This window comes from Delphinapterus leucas, chromosome 1 (assembly GCF_059928025.1).
Source record: "Delphinapterus leucas isolate spDelLeu-1000000601 "Yukka" chromosome 1, BTC_Dleu_Yukka2, whole genome shotgun sequence".
Classification (NCBI taxonomy): Eukaryota; Metazoa; Chordata; class Mammalia; order Artiodactyla; family Monodontidae; genus Delphinapterus; species Delphinapterus leucas.
Window position 1 is genome coordinate 114042115 of NC_143129.1, and position 20887 is coordinate 114063001.

Sequence of the window (20887 nt, forward strand, 5' to 3'; positions counted from 1 at the left end):
TTGAACAGCAGAAATACGCATCCATGTGTCTCTAGTTATCATTTATTTACAAAGATAGACCTTGACAAATGTAATTTGTTCAATAAAATTAAAAGGATGCACGATAATTCACTTAGACAAAGAGACTTGAAAGGGGAACGTCATCGGCAGCAGTGCCGTCCATCATTCCAAATGATCAGCTGACTTTGAAGAAGTGGCAGGTGCTCCCCTTTTGGAATGCGGCATTGAAATAGTATTTAGAAGGGGGGAAAAAAGAAAGAGAGCTAGGAATTGGAGCAATTCTTTATTCAGGCAATAATTATACAAATTAGATCTATGAAAGCCAGAGAATGACTGTGCCTTGAACCCTGTCTGTGTGCATAGAACAATGGGAAAATTAATAATTAAATCTATTACATATGCTCATAATTCAATACAAAAGATACCTCAGTAGTTCAAACACTCCTGTATTTTCATTTGAATAAGGCTTTCACACAGTCTCCTCATTATATATGTATTATATTTTAAATTTAACAGCTTATTTTGTTGCCTTTATGTTTGAATTAATAAGGGCACACTTTAATGCACTAATGGGGAATTGCATTAGCTGGCTTTGCAGACTAAAACTTTGAAAAATCTCCAGTTTCCCAAGGGTGAAATCAATTTGCCCCAGAACGTGTTGTCTCACAGACACATCTGGAATCTGGGAAGAATAGCTCCCCTCTACAAGCTTCTGATTTGGACCTCTGTATCTGAAAGAGGATCCCCAGAGTCAAAACCTTTGCTAAATTGAACAGACCCATCAAGATCAAATTCTGGATTTGGCAGCCTCTTAGCCAGCCAACATGGTTTCCATGCCTGGCCCACGTTATTTTTCCCGAGAGCAAAAATAATTTTCTTATGAAAAAGTAAAGGTTTATTTTGAATTCAATCATTCATTTTCTCTTTTTTGCTTTCTCACTCCCTCTCTCCCTCTGGCTCCCTTCACATCCCTACGTTTAACTCTTCATACTACATCTGAACCACAGAGAGCAGCAAAGAAAGGGAAGTTAGAGAAGGAAAGAAAGAGAAAGGAAAGTATATCTTATAGTGGGTAATGCGGGGTCAGAGGGCGCCACAATTGCTGGGGTGTGAGGTGCCAGTTAACAGCTCCAGAATTACTGGAGTTCCAGGACAGGGGGAACATTGGTTGAACTGGAGCACTGAAATCCGAGGGAGAAAAGTGAGTGCACAAAGCAGGGGCCCCAATTACCTAGAAAATGGAGTGACTCCACTGGGGGACTGAAGGCGACGGATATAATCTATGCACAGATCCATCCCTCTGCAACTCAGAAAAGAGACAAAGAAGTCAGTAGCTGAGAGACAGAGAAAGAGAGGAAGCCTAACCAAATGTTCCTATTTCGGTGCGAAGCGGCTGCCAGCACCCCAGGCCGCCCAGGCACGCGAGGAGGCGCTTGCCACTGCTGCCACCGCAGGATGACAAGGAGTTTTGTGCCTTCGGAGGAGTGCCAAATCCAATGATGCTAATTGCATTGCAGATTTCTAGCATCATTAGCAATTCTTAAAATTACATTTGCCCTGCTTAAGTTCTCTATTTCCAGCTTGGTATACGAAGGGGGCAGGTCTCTGAAGGGGATATGGGTTACAGAGAAATTCAATTGGACACACTGGCTTCAGGTATGCAGGTGGAGGCTGGCTGGTGGGGATTCACAGACCAGGAAAAATGCTTGTTTGTCTTATTTTAAATGCTGATTGCCGAGAGAATAAACAAAACCCGCAGCTAAATGGGCCTTAAAGGAATGCTGGGAATTTTGGAAAGAAAAAAAGCCTCGCCGAGTAACGGTGGGAACTAGCCCTGTGGGTCCTATGGTGACAAACACCATCCAAACATCCCAAGCGATGGAGTAACTTGCATTTGAAGTAGTTGGTACAGAGATAACCACTTCTCTCTCCTTTTGTTTGTATTTAAAACAAATGAATAAAATGCAGATGAGTTGATGTTTTTGCTTTGTTTGTTTGTTTCCTTAAAGAGAACACATTTGCTCATTAGGAAAGCTAGACAGCCAGCCCCAGAAACAAAAGCCCGAAGGCCACATCTCTTTTTGCAAGGACACTTTCCCCAACACTTCCCAGCTCAAGCATCTCAGCACTGCTGAGAAGGAAAAGGGACGTCCTGAGAGCAGAGCAGAGGTCAGAATCTGCCTCTCCTTAGACGGTGGCTCCCGACACTGCAGCTCTGTGCAGCTGGGACTTCCACTGTGGAATCAGTGAGAAGCCACCAACACCACACCCTCGGGAGGTGGCCTCTACTCTGATCTAGCAACAGAAAGGCAGCTGGATCCTGGGTATTTTTCCCAACAATTTACACCATGTAATTAAATTACTAAGCATATGTGTATATATATATATATATATATATATATATACCCACACACAAACATATATGCACATGCACAGACATGCACATACATACACACACTTAGCAATGTATGTTATATATACTGCTCCATGTATACACACACATATAGGAGGAATGTATAGCTTTGATTGGGCCCTCTTTTAATAGTAATTAAGCCAGTTTTAATGAAATACTGTTTAAGGCTGCTGGCAAGCAAAGGAGCCATCTTTTGCAGAGCATGAATAAATTGAGTCACACGTACAAGAGGATGGCTAGCTGCATCAGTCACGTTTGTAGTGTTTATTCATAAATGAGCTCAGGTTACAAACTCTGACTTTCATCAGAAGCTAAGCGATGGACTTGCTGCCACGTGCAGGTCCATTCCAATGAGATGGTACAGCAATATCTGGTGTCTCAAAATATTTTTTGAAAGGGAAAGGCCTGTATGAAATCCCCGTGGTACACTTGAGGAAGCTGACATGCCCCTGAGTTACACCATTTATCTCCAGTGGTGTGGCTACATCAGGAATCCCTCTTCAAGAGTTACTCTCTTTTCCTTTCTAGCAAGGAGAGGACATCATAGCCCATAAAACAAAGGCAAACACTCATAATTCAGAGAAAGTTACTCCTAACCCCAAACAAGGGGGGAAAAGCAGGTACTTCTGGATGTCTGTAAAATCAGTTTGGTGAGAGACTACAGAAATGGCTTCTATTTGATCATGCTAACAGCTATCATAGTTTAGCCTTCCTTATCTGCCCAGAGAGCACTTCACATACATATTAGCTCATAATGCTCACCACAACCCTATGATGTAGGCAGTAGTATTCCCATTTTACAGAACAGGAAACCGAGGCTCGGGAAGTGAAGTAACTTACCCACAATCCCAGAGCTCTCAGACCCAGAAACAGAATTCAGACATCGCAAGACCCGCAAACACAGGGCCCTGGTTCTTGTAACCCTTCCTGGTCCTCCCTTTTCCTTTTTCTTCTGCCAACTCATCGCGCTCTATCTAGTGTCGATTTGGCCTCACAGCTGAGGCTTAATGCAGTTGAAATTTCCGTCAACTGGCCAGGCCTGCACTCCTAGGACACTGTACTTACCAGTAAAAAGGCAACTTCTGGGGAAGGATGGGAGGGAGGGAGAGAGGGAGGAAGGAGAAAAGAAACTGCCCTTATCCTCAAATCCCTTCCAGATCTGATGGCCCTAGTAAACAGGAAAAGAAGGATACCTGAAGTGTGCTTTCCGCCCTGAGAAGGAAGGAAAGAGACCAGAATTGGCTTACTTCCTGATTCTCCAGAATCGGGGAGTGGAGGGACGCCGTGGTGTGGGGAGGAGCCCGGGATCCGGCCTAGATCAGAGCCCCGCGGGATCAAGACCCGTGAGGGGGTCCTTGGAGGAAGGAGCCGAGAACTGGAGGAGCGAGCGGGAGCTGGGACCACCGGAGAAACCAGCGGGGCCGAGAAGCCATTTGTGCAGATGGGGCAGAGGAAACGGGCGAGGTGGAAAGGGCGATGCAGACAGGGACGTGAGAGGACAGCAACTGACTTTGAAGTGGGGAAGCTTTATTGTGATTTGAGAGGCAGCTGGGCATCCGTACGGGATCCCGAGGAGAGGAACCGAAAAGCGGAGGCGGGCCCTGGGCTGCGGCGGCCGCGCCCGGGCCCCGCTCCCTGCCCGCCTCCAGGGGACGCTCGCGGCGGCAGGGCCGGAGGAGACGCAGGGCCGGAGGAGACGCTGGTCCGGGACGCGCCGGGCTGAAGAGCATCGTGACACCTTCGGCAGGCAGAGACTCCCTCCTGCTCCACGGTCCCCACGGCAACCTCTCTAGGCCGATTCGGAGGCGCCCGTCATACAAGCGTAATTTGTATCACGTCTGCAGCCTTTTAAAAATAGAAAGACGGGGAGGTATATTTAGCGCCCCCAAACCCTCGTAACGATGGCACTCAAAGCAAATGTACCGTTAATGACATAGGAAGCGAGTGGGAGGGGAGACGACGGATGAGGAACAAACAAGCTTAGCCCCTTTGGTGTTTAAAATGCTGAATTGGAGAATCCTAACACCAAATGGAACATGACTCCCATCGCCAGGCAGGACAATACCAGGCCTTCCCCCAGAGAGGAGTCGTCCTTTTAATGGGAGGACAGTGTGGCGAGAGGTGGCCAGCCTGACCCTGTGTGGAAACCCCGAGAATTCCGCGGCGCCCAGGCGAGTTCTCCCCGGCTGCGACCGCGCCTGGGGCCGCGAGGATGTTCCTTTGGCGCCACCTAGTGTCCGAGGCGGAGACAACGCCCTGGCGAGGGCTGCAAGGGCAGGCTGACTCCAGTCCTGAGACCTCAGGCTCAGGCCCCGACCTTGTCGTCCTGTGGACCAGTAATACCCTTCGGCTGAGCAAAAAGTCTCCCAAGACTCCTGTTCCTGCTGCTACCAAACAGAAAATAAATAGAAAATTTTCCAGAATGAGTGGAATAAGTGACGCTTCCTCTGGATGAGACATCCATGAGGTGATGTCTGGTTTTTCCTAAATACAATGGCAAGTCGATTATTAATTCATCCCGAAAAAATATAGACGCCGTCATCGTATAACTATGAGTCCGGAGCAGAACTGAACCTCAGACCCGCTGGAGGGGCTACCTCTGAGAAATACTGAATTAGAACTTTGGGTGGGACAATGATTACTTTTTACTTTTTATTTAATGGTAAATTGAAGGCCTCCAGAGAGAAAGATCCTGCAGTGTAATGGAAAGAAGAGAGATCTGGGTTCCAGGATACTAGGGTTCTGACGTTAGCTCTGCCCCCAAGTATCTGTGTGACCTTGACCAAGGTCAACCAGTTTTTACCTCTCACAACAACGCTCTGAGGTCCAAATTGTTGTCTCCACATGATAGATGAGTCAATACGGGCTCCTGGAGGTTACTCAAGGTCAGAGAGCAGGTCAGCATCAAAGCCAAGCTTCAAACCCAGGTCTGCTCAACTCTAAAGAGCACATTCCTTTCACCTAAGACCTTGAATCCCTCTGTGCTTTGGCTTCCCCATCTACAGTACGAAGGGGCTGTGTCAGGTGGTCACTTGGTCCCTTCCACAATCAGCAAATTCTGATCTAAGGTCTCTCTAGTCCGTTAAAACACATTTTTAGTGCTCACAAACCCCGTGGTGATAACAAAAGGGCCTTTAAAAAGGATTCATCCATCTATAAAAACCATTGGATTTTATTTTCAGTTACGGGCAAGAGAACACCAAAACAGACATGTTGGAACATCGAACCTCCTCTGAAATTTAGGATGGTGGGGAAAGCGGAGAAACTCTATGGGGGCTAGAGTGACAACTTATGGATCTGTGACAGAAACAGACCTGCAGGGCACAGCTTATCTCTTGAGCCACTGGCCTCCCAGGGGATAATTGCCTTCTGGTCACTGTTTAGACTTGATAAATACATGAAATCAGGCAAACAGTTTATCTGGCTACCAGTTCAGATCTGGACAGAACTAGATTAAGGAGTCAGGCATATTTGCAATAACCTCAGAGATAAACCCTTCCTATCTGAGGCAGTTTATCTCCTCCTCAAGGGTTGTTTTGCCCAGTAACTACCAACACTAAGAGAACAAAGGGAGAGACACACCAAAGGCCTCCAAATCAGCTAGGAACCCTCTCTTCCCACTGACCCTCGGCAGGTCACTAGCCTGAGAGCCAGGGGATGGGGCTCTGCCCTTGTCTGGAAAGCCTGGGGAAACATGTGGGCGAAGTAGCCACTCCAAAGCCAAGGTTACCTGACTCTGAGGTCAAAGTTTTCTTCACAGGCTCTTCCCCTACCTCAGCGGGGCAAGCCAAAGGAACTTCAAATGTCCCCAGCAAAGATAAGACCAGGAACTGCAGCTTAGATCTTGGACCCTACTTGGCCACAAACTTACCATGTGACCAACGGCATGTTCAGACTTCTCTGGATCTGTTTCCTCAACTCTAACTCAGGGCTTAAAGCTAAATAATCTCTAAGATCCTATTGAGGCATTCCATGGACCAGAATCAAACCCTGCCCTTTAAGGTTTCAGAGGCCACAGGCTTCACTGAAATACCATCTCCCTCACTTACATTCTTCCTCAGTTCCCGCCCCAGCCTAAACTCCTCTCGTTTGCTGGCGTTTCCCTCTCGTTCCCCAGTCACATGCCTCCATCCTCAAGCTCCTTCTGACTGGCTCTACCAGGCAGCTGAGGAGAACTTTCCACGGGTTGCAGACACACCTTTTATTTTCCATCTGTCGTCAAGAAGTGAGGCCACCCATTGCCCGTTCCCTCCTTCCACTCTTCTACCTTCCCACCAGCAGACTCTTGAGCTTCTACAATGTTCTGTTGGGGGATGGCTGGAGTCTTCCTCAAACAAGATCACTTGGGGTCAGATACTGAACCAGCTGCCTTCAGACCCACCTCCCTCCCTCACACCCAGCCCTGAAGCAGGGACTCCCTTTAGGAAAGCAATGGGCTCAGCGGGGCAGCAACTCAAAGTCTTTGTCACCTGCCCTGAAGCCCTGGCCTGACACCATCTCTTAAAAAAAAAAAAAAAATCCTGTGGAGGGAGGCCTCCTGGGGACCCATAATTGAGCTATATTCCAGGAAAGAACTTGTATAAGAAAGGAATAAAGCATTGTTTTCCCAAGAGCCTTTTCTCCCTAATCTTGCACCTTATTTTCCCTGTGGTTGTAGGAGAGACAGGGAAAGTGCAGTCGGTCCTCTGCATCCACGGATTCAACCAACCGTGGATCAAAAACATTCAGGAAAAAACAAATTCCAGAAAGTTCTGAAAAGCAAAACTTGAATTTGCCGCACTCCAGCAACTATGTACATAGCATTTACATTGTACTAGGTATCATAAGTAATCTAGAGATGACTTAAATTATACGGGAGGAAGTGTGTAGGTCCTATACAAATACTACTCCGTTTTATATGAGACTTGAGCAACCGAGGATTTGGGTATTCATGGATTTGTTATCCACAGGGGATCCTGGAACCAATCCCCCAGGATACTGAGGGACGACTGTACTGCCTTTTTCTGGAAAGAGAAATCCCAGAGGGTTGAGAACAGAGCAAACATTCTGTCACCTGTGTGGTGACAGAATGATCTCCTTCTCTCAGAGTTCCCCCACTGCGCTGGCCTCACAGTAAGCGTGTATCACGTGCTAGTTAATGAGTGGAGGCAGCGTTCTGACGGATTTACTCAGCATAGAGGATTACAAAACTAGATGCAAGCAATGGCCGCCTCACCCTTCAGGCCGACCCGCAGCCCTCCTCCACCCTCTCAGCCCAGCCTCACACCAAAGCGATGGGAGGAAGCTAGGATGTGCCCTCTAAGGAAGCCACCCTCCTACCATCCAGGGCCAGTGTGCTGTCCGGGTGCCTCTGTTCTCTGCCTTCCTTCTGAGCAATGACTCATGGCAGATATTAGGGAGAAAACAGCATCCTGCAATTCTTTCTACCATTTCTCTTATCTTTACAGAGTTCTTATTAAGCAGTATCTTCAAACTTATTTATGTGATGTCATGCTAGGAAGCAGTGTTGTCAACATGCCACTCTCCATGAGCACTGAATTCAGTCTAAATAAGGGTCAAATAAATGCCACAGAGTCTCCACGCAGACTCTTCTCTATGCATGACTGGAAGCCTGGATATCCACAGACAGAGAGAGGGAACCCCTAAAGATAATCAGATAGCGGCAACTTTTGCTTCCCGCGCAGTTGAAGAGCTCTCCTTTCCTCTCCTCCTCTGGAGTGATTAATCCAGGGACGCCAGCTGCTTGCTGGAGCACAAACTCAGTATGCTCTCAGAAGAGGTGGGGACAGAGAATCACGGGGGGCTGCCCATTGCCAAAGAGCTAAGTCATTACCCTCTACTTCACGTTTTTGTGAGTTCCTTTTTGTGTTGTAAAAGACACATACATGTCTTTTATCCCTGTTTTCATATTGAAAATGGGCAGGAGGAAACGGGAAGGGGAAGTAACTAGCCTTGGGACACGTCAAGTGCCAAGCACAGTGTTGGGAACTTGGCATTCTGCCCAAGCCCTCCAACCTTGGCCAGCGGGGAAGGGGAATGGGCATCGCCTCTTCTTTCATGTTTGAATAAATGCTCATATTTGAAAATGGCTTGAACCACAACCACATATAGTGGGGAGACCGTCCCTCTGAGAGCATCCCTTTCTTCTGGTCAGGTAGACCTCTCTTCATCGTCTGTTACTTCCATCATGCCATCCCCTTGCCTGCAGTGTCTTTCCACGCTCCACACCCTCCTTCTCAACCCACTTCCTCTTTTCAAGACTCATTTAGACATCAGCCTCAAGAAAGCTTCCCTGATTCTCTCCTGTCCAATTCAGTCTGGTTGGGCAGCCACAAGCATAGACCTCTTGGACCACACTTGTCACCACTGTGTTGGAACGCTCTGCTTGTTTTTCTCTTCCCCAAGTTACTGTGAGCTCTCTGAAGACAGAGTCTGGTTCATGTTTGCATCCCTAGCATCTATGGGTTGAATTCTAGGCCACCATGTGCCCAAACCACCCCCTCTGTATTCTAAGAAAAAGTTGCCTTTCTGGAAGAAGGCAGGTCCATCCCTCTTACCCACCCCATATTATACTATGTGCCTCCAAGCAAGGCTTGACCAGCGTATGGCTCCCTTGTTTAAATCAGAAAAAGATGCTCCTTCCTCTTAGTGGACGTGGCCCTACAGCAAGGGGCGAGGCTTGGCAAGGAGAACATGAGCTGGACTTCTGTCTCCCCAGGCCCCTTTCTCCAGGCAAGCTGGACAACTGTGTTGGGCGGCCCTGGTTGAGCCCATCACTCAACCATGAGCATAGTGACGACTTCCCCTGACCTCTGGCTCAGGCTCTGAGATACCAGGCTGCCTTTCTACTCTGCTTCCCACCACTCTCCACCTAATCAGAGCCTCTTGTGAAGTGAATAGCGTGTGTGTCCAAATCCCCATCACCCCATGAAACCGAAACACAGAACCCAGGCGGGAGGCTGAAGTGGTCCTACTTCTTCCAGGCCCGTTGCTGGCCTCTGTTTGGGTCTGGTCACGTGGACTCATTTGCTTGGCTGGTTTGGAGCCTTTGGCAGAGGAAAGTGCTCGGATAGTGTATATGTGTTGCTCATCATTAAACCTCCCCTTCAGGGTTTCTTGCCACCTTTGGTTTGTGTCTCAATCTGGAGCAAATTTAAGCAAAAGTTTAGGACACCGTGCTTCCTTGCTCTAATTAATAATTCATAATAAAAATCTAATCAAGGCATAAGCTTTCGTGGAAGGTTATAAAACACTTTTATTTGCCCTGGAGATCAGAATGACTGCTTTCTAAATCTGTGAAATGACTTTTTTCCCCCAAATGAGGAAATTTTACTCTCAACTGTAAATTTCAGCTGTTTGCCATATGTAACCACAGCGAATCTGTTTATTGACTTAGTATATTAGAAGTAGTTAGGCAGGAAGAAAAATGAACCCAAATTCCAGACAGGAGAAAGTGTGGGGAAGGAAGGAAGGGCCGGAGTTGGAGTGGAGCCTCAGAGAATCACAAGGAGACAAAGGACTGAACTCACCTCCCAAAGGAAAGGAGGGGAGAGTAAGCGACTGGGAGACAAAGGAATCAGTGCCCGGTAATCACAAGCTATTCAAGATCTTTAGAGAAATAAGCAGAGAATGTGATGGGAAAATGCGGCAGTGAAAGGATATCAGACACTGGCAGGGCCCCCAGAGGGACGGAGTCTTGCTTGTTAAAGTCTGTAACGTGGGACAGGTTTCCACCCACTTGGAATCAAAAAAAGGAATTTTTGCCTAGTGTCCAAGGGAGGGTCTGGGCAAGAGGAACTCAAATCCCCATCTGCGGACAAAACCGAACCACTAGGAAAGCAACTTAAAAATACAGATTCCTGGGCTTCCCTGGTGACGCAGTGGTTGAGAGTCCGCCTGCCGATGCAGGGGATACACAGGTTCATGCCCCGGTCCAGGAAGATCCCACATGCCACGGAGCGGCTGGGCCCATGAGCCATGGCCTCTGAGCCTGCGCGTCCGGAGCCTGTGCTCTGCAACAGGAGAGGCCACAGCAGTGAGAGGCCCGCGTACCGCAAAAAAAAAAAAATATATATATATATATATATATGTATGTATATATATATATATATATATATATATATATACATATACAGATTCCTTGGCTTCCACGTTAAATGCCTCACAAAGCTCTGCATGTGTAACCAAGTTTGGGAACCAGTGGTCCAGAAGACCTTTCAAGGATCAGCACTAACTCTGAGATTTTAAAAAATTAGGTCAAGAGAGGAAACACAAAATCGGTGCAGAAGAGCTGGGTAGCATCTGAGCATTCAGGTGATTATATATAATAATAACATGTTATTAGGGTGTGGTTACCCCCCTTAATCTGACAACAATCCAGAGAGAAGTTACCGTCCCCAGTTTACAGAAGCGGAGATGGAGTCTCAGAGAGGTGAAGGGACTGGCCGCACTGCTGGTTAACAGCGGGGATGGGTTTGGGGGTCTTCTGAATACAGATTCCCCGCTCAACCCTTACAGCCTATGTAGATCGACCCTGCTTACAGCCTGCATGGATCACCTCCTTGCAGTTAGATGACGTATAATGAGGAGGTTTGAAGGTGGTGATGTTTATAAGGAGAAGCCCTACGGGCCCCAACCAGCACTGGCTCAGGCTTTGAGGACAGCTCAGAATGAGCCAGAAGAAATGGACCCCTCAGGGCCTAATGGCCACCAACAAATTTCTCATGTGGAAATATAACTCCAATAAAAACAACTCAGATCCTAGCTTGGTAGCATTAGCTTTAAATACTCCAACCCTGGCCTCAGTCCCAGTGCTATCCCCTAACTTCGTCTGCGCCCTGGTCAGTGTGGCTAGCCCACACCAGCACGCAAAGCACGTACGTCTGAGAGACAGTGCTAAGGGGGGTCCCTGAGGGAGGGAGGTATTGCTAGTACTGGTGCATCTGGTTATAAGAAAAGGCCTTGGGCTTCTAAGCCATGGGCTGAATGCACCGCCTTCAGAGTGAGGAGGTCAGCGCAGAAAAGACCAGCAGCGGCCTGACAAGCTCGCCAAGGCCGTGGCACCACGTGCATCCCAGCAAGGATGGACTCGACCGCACGGACTGGCATCCTGCTGGCCTGGAGACCCCACTTCACTGAGTGCATGGCCCGACCCCCTAAATCCTTCCCTCACCTACCGTGGGTATTTTTAAATGTGCACCCTTCCTTGTTACAAAGGGGGTTGGAGACACCTAACAGCAGAAACGCCTATACGATAAACTATAGGTAGGTTAGAAACAAAAAGAAAATGGAATAAAAGATGTGCCTACAACAAAAATCCCAATCACATATGCTCATTTTGCATCAGGCACAGATCTGGCTTTGTTTTCTAGCTGCCATGGCCAAACCAAAGGCTGAGGGTGGGCATGGAGAGGATATGATTTGTTTGAGAATTCAGTGACCATCAAAAGAGCAGAACAAACCAGGCCTGTGAAATGAGCCAGTCACAAGAGGACAAATACTACAATAAGTCCCCTACACATGAGTCCTGTTCCAAGAGCACGTTCATAAGTCCAATTTGTTCATAAGTCCAACAGAGTTAGCCCAGGTACACAACGAACACGATCGGCTATATAGTACTGTACTGTAACAGGTTTATAATACTTTTCACACAAATAATACATAAAAAACAGACACACGCACAAAATAAAGAAAACGTTTTTACCCTTACAGTGCAGTACCTTGAAAAATACTGTAGTACAGCACTACAGCTGGCATACAGGGTCCGGCATGCAAGTTCGCATCTTTGAAAGTTTGCAACTTGAAGGTTCATATGTAGGGGACTTACCGTATATGATTCCACTTATGAGGTACCTGTAGTAGTCAGATTCATCAAGACAGAATGTAGAATGGCGGTTTCCAGGGGCTAGGGGAGAAGGAAATGGGGAGTTAACGTCTAACAGGTACAGGGTTTCAGTTTGGGAAGATGAAAAGACTTCAGGAGATGGACAGTGGTGATGGTTGCGTAATATGGTGAGTGAGCCTAATGCCACTGAACTGTAAACCTAAAAATGGTTAAGACGGTAAATTCTATGTTATGTGTATTTTACCACAATTTTTAAAATTTATAACTTAAAAAATGAAAAAGAAAGTAACCACACAAACAAAATACAACCACGCCCTCAGGAGAAGCTAAACTACTTCTGGTACTAAGATCAGGAAGAAGTTTCTCCTTAGAGAGTCACCAAGGGAGACTGTAAGATCGTAAGAGATGGCCTCACAACATGCTAACAGGAGATGCACTTCCCAGCCTTCAATGTGGGTTGACAGCTTGACAGTAAAATGCAGTTCATATACAGTAGGGTCGGGGGATAGCATGCAGTCCGGACAGGCACACTGTTGGCTCAGGGAGGCCGGAGAAGCTGTGTGGCCCATGTGGCTGTGTCCTGCATGGCTCCAGCATGGGGGGCCTTGTGGCAGCACCACGGTTGCCCTGGATAAGTAAGATTTGCAAATAATGCCACTAGACCACCCACTCGAGTTAACACTAATGTGAGGCTGGTGTCCCCAGGTTCTCCAGCCATCAAGGCTGAACTCTGCCCTTAACTCAGCATCCATGCCCGGAGGCTGCAGGAAAGCCAGTCTTCAGTGTGTCCCTCCCAGCCCAGGTAAATGCCCCAGGAATATGTTCACATTCTAGAGTTCAGTTCTGTTTGTCACTTGTCATATTGCCCTGGACTGTGTTCCATTCCTTCTCAGTCCTGCTGGATCCCCCCAGCATAAACACAGGCCCCCTCCCCTACAGCAGAACATAATCAAGACCAATCTATAACAGTGATCAAGATTTTCTGAGAGCTTAAAGATAGCACAAAATAGAAACAAAAAGCTTAAACCTTGGAGGTAGGGAGGGGAGTCTGAGCTAACTTTGTCCTTAGCCCCTAACTTGCCCCACGTTTTAGGGTCAGCCTACTTTCCCCCAATTAAATGCTATGTCTGTGTCCCCTTCACCTAGAACCTATGTTCCCCAGTTCCTTTCAGGGTCCAACAAGAAACAGAAGCATCTCAGGCTGGCCTCTAAGTCAATGCCATAGTAATCTCAGAGATGCAACTCTTCCCACAGAGGAGACAACCCCTCACAGTGTTTTACGGAGCCACCTAGCTCCTCTTTATCTCAAATATCTTCATTCCGAATAGGCTGTACTTGAACATGATCGAATGCCCATTACAGCGTTTCCTCTGAAATGAAGCGCTATTTCCCTCAACGATGAATCAAAGAGTTGCAATGAGTATGTCCCCATTTCTAGTTACCGTGTGTCCAAAATTGTGGGCGCCATCTAAATTCCAGCAACACCCTCACCCCACTTCTACCGCAGTGGAGCAGAAGGGGCCGGCCTGATTCCTTCTGCCCACTCCTTCTGGCAGTGGGTAAGATTGCTTCCAGGGTTTGTGGCTTGGTAATTTTTGGACTCATTTGCAAAGCAAATGCAGACTATTAAAATTAAGGTTCAGTGATGTGGGGCACTAGCTGAGGATTTCTTTTGTTTCTTTTGTTTGAAAACCACAGTCTTACTCTGCAAGATCTAGCAAGAGGGCCGATAGCTTTTATTCACTGTATTCTACTCCTTCCAGTGAAGCTCTGATGGACGTGTCCTAATGGAAGGGGCCACCGAGATGGGGTGGTTGGCTGGTGGCAGCGGAGTGCCAGTGCCATTAGGGACAGGCCAGGCTGGAAAGTTGGCCTGGCCTGGGTACTGGTCTCTGTGCTGGTGTTATTGGTCATGGTCCCCAAGGGGGAGGCTTTGGGTTCTGATTCCTCGTAGTGAAATTTGGTGTAGAGTGTTTGGTCAACTTCAAAGCCACTTGCAACTCCGTCAGATCAGTGTTTCAGACACAACCCAAGTCTGTCCAAATGTGGAGGATGGGGGCAGGGACGGGCGCTGCCGTGTTCGGTTTAGTTTACTCTTGGCAAAACAGATCTTCCCAAGTCTCATGAGGGAAAAGGCAGCTTAGACAGACAGAAACAGGCTCTGAGGCCCTTTGGACATCAAATAACACTAGCAAAACAACATTTAGATGAGTTAAGTGTAAATCAATCAGAAACATATGGACTACATTTCCCTGAAAATACACAGGGGTTTACAAATTACAGGCGCAGGGGTTTGGCGAAACGCAATTCAAGTTTTGCCAAACCTAAAATGTTTGGAGAAGATTTAAAGAAAGTACACTGACCCCAAATGCCTTCAACTCTGCTCATCCCTGACACTGATAATATCCCACACAACCACAAGCATTTAAGTGCATGGGTTTTAAGAGATTTATATGTTGAATAAACTTAACTACTCACAAGAAGCTGAGATTCTTTTCCAAATGAAAAGAAAGCTGAAACTGCCCAGTGACCCGCTCACAAAATAGAATAAACATCTACGTTTTGAGTTGGGCCAAGGAGATACACCTACACGCTTAAACTAGCAACAAAATGGAATCGTCTAGGCTTTCTAGCCTATAATTGCATATTCATGGAGCACTGGCTCTGCTTTTCCCCAGCCCGGGGCTGCCTTCCCACGACGGGTGGTACGTGTCCATTTGCTGTGTATGTGGACAATGTATTGATAAATACAGTAGTACCTCGGTTGCATGGTGACTCTCCCACATGTGGCAGTGAGCCAGGAGACATTTCTGTCTGGAAGGAAGGTTGTCCCAGTGGAATCAGGGCACCCAAGATCCAAATGTTTAGGTTTTCAGACTCAAACGTGAAGCTATACAAGATTCGGTGGATCCCGCCCTGAGATGAGATCAAGTCCCCAGACTGGATGGGGGACAAGGGGAGCAGAGGGAAAATCAGAAGACTCTGACGAGGGTCCCGCCTCTCAGGACCGAGGGGAATGAGGGAAACCACAGAGGTTTGGGGGCGGAAGAACAAAGGACACCTCCGCCCTTCCCCCTACGCCCCCAGAACAGCAACAGCCAGGAGACTGCCCACCCCGACCTCGCATGCGCAGGAGCAGCAGAGTGGGAGGGACTCCTGGAGGCCCCAGATGGAGAGCCCTGAGACAGCACCCCGCCCTCCCCGCGCCCCCGGAGTTCCCACAACCCAGGGGCCCTGTAGGAGGGAGGGAGGGTTCCCCCCAGGCCCTCCAAGGAGGCGGGAAGTAGCAGAAAAGAGTCAGTTCAGTTCACATCTTGCCACAGGGAATGAGCTAGCGCAGCTGCAGCCCTGTGTCGGTCAGAGACAGAAGGGAATGGCCGGGAAGATGCAGACGTGGGAGGCTGGCGTGAATGCTTGACCGGGTCAGAGGTCCCCTCTCTACAGTCCCTGCCACCGCCCCCAGCCTCCCTCGCCCACTGCTGCTGTGGCAGTAACAAGCCATCCAGAAGGGGGACCCAATCCCCGGGGATAGAAAACGATCCAGCAGTAACCGAAATTGTCCACCACCCAGCAGAATGGGATTTGAAATGGAACTGGCATTGATCTGAACAAAAAGTCACGTTTCTTGCACACTGGAGCTGTGGTCCTAGATTCATGCCCTCTCCCCGGGAGGGTGAAGTGACAAAGTTGGTCAGAGGCAGCGTGCCCTTTGGACTGTGCAGGACCCACCCTGACCTCTAGGAGGCGGTCAAAGCTTCTCCTACCTCACTCCATCCCAAGGAGGAAAGAAAACGGACTCATCGGGGTCCTCAGCGGGGCGGAGGGGGTGGGAGAGGGCGCAGGTGTCAGCTGAGGAAGGGACGGTCAGCAGAACTGGAGCATGTGGGAAACCCCCTTCCATCACCTCTCTCCTCACAGAATCCCAAGCCTCTGAGCAACCGATGGAGAGAGGCGAGGTCCAGAGACAGGAGAACAACACCTCCTCCCACCCTGCACCGCCCTCCTCCAAGAGAGGGCCTGGAAGCAAGCCCGCCCACACCTGCAATACTCAGTGAGGCTGAGAAGCTGGGCCTCTCTTGTTTCCTCACCTCATTGGGGCTGGAATCTTCCTTCTGCCTTCAGAGGCCCTCAGGGCTAAGGCTGGGCAGGGGCACAGGCCAGGGACTGGGAGGCCAGGCAGGTGCCTCCAGCAGGGAAGATCAGCACCTGGTATTTCACTGAACAGGGTGGGAGTTGGGTTTCCAGGCAGAGAAAATGCAAACAAGAGCAATAAAAAATACAGGGGACATAAATTTCGTGTGCATGTGTCACTTAAAATCCCATAGTGGGGGATCGCTGACACGGGGTTTGGGGAATTCTGCATGTTGGTGATTGGAAGTAGGGACAAACTGGCCACTCAAAACTGAACAGAAAATTGGCCTCCTTTGTCCATTAGGCAGAAGCTGGAATTTGTCCTTAGGACAGAGGTTTTCCTCCTTCTGGGGGTTCCCTCTAGTGACTCTCTGGGTTGTACAGGTGTCAGTCAAGTGCCTTCTCTGGTTCTGGCCATGGTGAAGTTCTCTGTATGCAGAGAATGTACTTCAGATCAGGGTGTTAGGAGCAGAAAGTCTTCGTTACTGAATAATTCCAGACAGCCACTTAATAGGAAACTACTTAAGGGGCTCTTTTATAATAAATAGGAGGGGGGAAAAATGTGATTGGTGCTTGAACTTGAAAAAGAAAACTCAAAATTATGAAATTAAACTTTGAAAAAGCTTATATTGAACACAATTTCAGTTATAATTACATATACACATTCTTAGGCTGAAAAAAAATAAGCCCTTTATTTTAGGAAAAAATTTCCAAATATTTGTACAGTAGCACTGCGTCCTTTGCTTTGTATTTTACTTTCATAGCCAATCTTACTTGATGGGCCAGTTTTACAAAAGTATAGAAGAGCTTTATGAGTTTTCCCAAAGACTTCTCATAGTGGTTTGATAGATATATTTTTCCTTTTGAGGTGCCTCTGGGGTCACTATCTCTGCTGACTCTTAATTTTTCCTGTTGTTAACTGGCACACCCCTACTTTTAATGGCTATGATTTGAGCAGTTCTCCAACTTCATTCTCCTCGATCTTTTGCAAGATTTGAAATTTGACTCTGAAATAGATTTGCTTAGCTTGCATTGTCCTATCAGATGTTTATAACAACCCACAGACATCAGGAGACTAAGCCAAAAAGGGCTTCGTGAGATGGGTGGGGGATAGGCCGTGGTGGCTGTCCATGAATAAATATTTTTGTGTTATCATGACTTTCATTTCCCTACACAACCTTGTAACTACAGGGACTCCAATAATGAATATTTGAATAACCTCTCTAATTCTGTTTATTAAAATAATGGGAAAAGCACGACATCTCTACAGGAAGAGATGCTATTTTGTGGTTTAAACTCTTCCCTTTCCCCACTCCTTCGTCTCCTGGCCTTTTAGAGGAGGACATCCAGTGACATCAGCCTCTAGTCTAGTCTAGGCCTTAAATCGGCAGTTTGGAATAATTCCCAAGCGTTTGCGTGAGGTTCATGGAAGTTCACCAAGTAGGAGCTTGAACAATGATGGGAGGCTGAGGCTCTAGCTGAAAAGAGTGTTTGCTTGCCTGGGTGTCCATGGAGCCAGAAATGAAAACAGTGAGAATGACAACAGAAATAACGTAATCGGTGTCTTTAACAAGTAAGAAATAAAGGGTGTCATTAGAAAATGCTTGTATTTGTTCCCTGCCCCACTGCCCATTTAGGCCAACCCTGTGAGCTATTGTGCCCTGCATCCCTGTGAAATCTCAGGTGCCCTATCCTTTCAGTTGAGATAATTACGTCTCTGGTCACTTCTAATCACAGGAACAGACACAGTTCAGGAACTAACATGTCCAGTTCCACCTAACAATTCAAAAGACCAACTCACTTCTTCCTCCTGCTTCCAGCGTGGGAGGCAGAGTATGGAGGTCGAGCTCCAGAGGATGGAACGTAAGGGCTCTTTGAGACTGAAGGCGGGGTGTGCGAATGACTGCCCCTGGGTTGGGCGTGGTTATCTTTGACCTTGGCAGAGCGAGGCTCTGTAATTTCTTGTCGAAGCCGGGACACCTTAGAGAGTGGAAGTAGAAGGAGGAGATCTGAAAAATCCCCTGGCAGTCCAGTGATTAAGACTCTGTTCTTTCACTGCCAAGGGCCCCGGTTCAATCCCTGGTCAGGGAACTAAGATCCCACAAGCTGCGTGGCATGGCAAAAAAAAAAAAGAAAGGAATATGTATATATATTTTTAAAAGGGTAGTTTAAAAAAAAAAAGAAAGAGGGGCCCTTGTGTCCTCCTCCACCCAGATGCTTACACCCCCCTTCAGCCTCTGGAGCTCTGCAGACCATTCCCCACCCATTTTGGGGTCCCACTGCCCCTACAGAAAGTCCTCTTCGACCTGGAAGACAACTCCAGGCCTCCCCCTCCCTTTGGAACCCTCAGGTCCTTGGGAAACATGCTCACGGACTGCTGGTGAGGGAGGGGTGCCATCGAACACACAAAAAATTCTTTTGAAAGAAATTTTCTCTCCAATCTTTACCAATGTTTTGGCCTCTGAATCTTCTGATGGTCAGTCAGCTAATGGTTGGAACACCAGCTCTAGGCCAGCTCCTCTGCACATCCCGCTGTGGTGGCCAGCATCTCACTACAAAAAAGGGAAGAAATTGGCACTTGTCTTAAGCTGAAACTACAACAGAAAGGGTCCATTTCACCATCCTTTTATAACAACAAAAATAACGATAGCAATAGTAGTTGTCCTCCCCTCCTGTTCCTATAAACTACTGACTATGCTAAGGGCTTATAGGATCATCTCATTTAATGCTTACAACGATTCCATGAGGTAGGTACTATTATTAGCCATATTTTAGAGATGAAGAAAATGAGAGAGAAGTTAATTTGCTGCACATCACACAGGTGGTAAGAAGAGAGATTCACACTCATATATCTCTCACCACAGAGGATTTTGGAATTCAGAACTTTGACTCTCTCAAGGAGACTCTACTCATGAAAACTGTTGGGGCCAATTAATCGCACACTCACTCCGTGTGGTAAGTTTGGGACCAGCTGAGGGATCAAAGCATCCGCTCTGTTGCTGGAAAAGCTGGGTGGGGGGGATGCAGCTGAACTTATAACCAAACAAGGCTTCCTGCCCCTTCTCCTCTGACTTGATCTTACTGCCCTTCACACCCTCCACGCCCACCAGTCAGATGCTCACTAATGGAGCCCCCCCAGGTGCACTTGCCACTGGGGGTGGGGGGATGCATGCACAGAGGGGTGGGCAGTCCCCCTGGGGTTCAGCAGATCTCAAAGGCAGACACGTGTTCCATTGCCCGTCCAATAGAAATCATGTTCCAGGCTTTCCGGGTTGTCAGGCCAGCCAGTCACATCGCCTGCTCTGGGAGGACAAAGGGAGGGGCTGAGAGACATGAGGAGTTCCAAGAGGGTTGGTGTCCTAGAACTAGGTCTCTGCTTAGAGAGGAGGATTCTGAGGTCAGCATGGGCCTAGAAACAAGGGAAGAAGTCGGAATTGTTCACGTATGTGCCATTGGCTGTAAGGGGCTGGCCTACACATAGGAAGTTACCTGGAAGAGAAGAGTCAGCAGCAGCAGAAGAAAGTCTAGGACTTTTCCTTGCTTATGTGACGTGTAGGATGATGCAAGGTGTCAACAGCAAATTGGCACTTGCCAACTACCTCTATAAGGATTAAATCATGTGCTGTCGTAGCTGGTGGTTTTCAACACCCCCTGAAAGTTCAGGGTGGAGAGCAGACATGAGGCCCACTGTGCTCTGGGGAAACCGGCAGAATGGGTCTTCAGATAGCTAGGTATTCTCAGGAGCCGATATCGTCAGCCCAATTCTTGTATCTCCTCAGATCTAGAAAAGCACTAAAATCCTTCATGGTGATGACTGCTCCTCGTGACTTAGCAGAAACCTTCTGCAAATAAATGTGTGCTTGATTTTATGTACTCCCCCTTCACCAAAATCACCTATACACCGGCCTTCGCCCCTGTCTCTTAGGAGCAGTTTTTCAGAACTCTCTGAAATGCTGCCTCCCGGGCTATAGTCCTCATTTTGCCCCAAATAAAACTTGACTCACAACTCTCACGTTGTGCATTTTTTTTAAGTGGACAAAGGGTCAGGCCACAGTGTTCCCATTTTCCACTGCACCTTACCTCTTGGTTAGAATGTGGTACGTGGCACAGGGACTGGCAGCCATTGAATGTGAAGTTGCATCCATGTTCACGGAAGCACTCAAAGGTTTTGCACATCTCCTGCCTCTTCAGCAGAGGCCCAGTGAGCTAGAGAACCGCCGCACCCTCAACCCCAGCCCTGTATGGCTGCTGCCACCAACTGCCACAAACGTAGTGACGTAACACAGATTAATCATGTTATAGTCCTTGAGGTCAGATAGCCAAAATGAGTCTCGCTGGGCTAAAATCAAGGTGTCATCAGAGCTGTGTTCCTTTCTGGAATCCATTTTCTTACTTTTACAGCTTCTAGAAGCTGCCCATATTCCTCGGCCCATGGCCCCCTTCTGACTTCAAAGCCAGAAACAAGTCAAATCTTTTTCGCATTGCATCACCTGACACTG

At 47.8% G+C, this 20887-nt stretch overlaps 1 protein-coding gene across 2 annotated transcripts in view; it reads right to left on the minus strand.

Annotated features, from left to right (window-relative positions):
• Positions 1–20887, minus strand: part of HS2ST1 (heparan sulfate 2-O-sulfotransferase 1) — a 227372-nt gene continuing 206485 nt past the window's right edge. For both annotated transcript variants that reach the window (XR_016394809.1, XR_016394808.1), the window contains one exon: positions 1–20887. This exon is cut by the window's right edge. The gene's annotated coding sequence lies outside the window, so the exon portion shown is untranslated.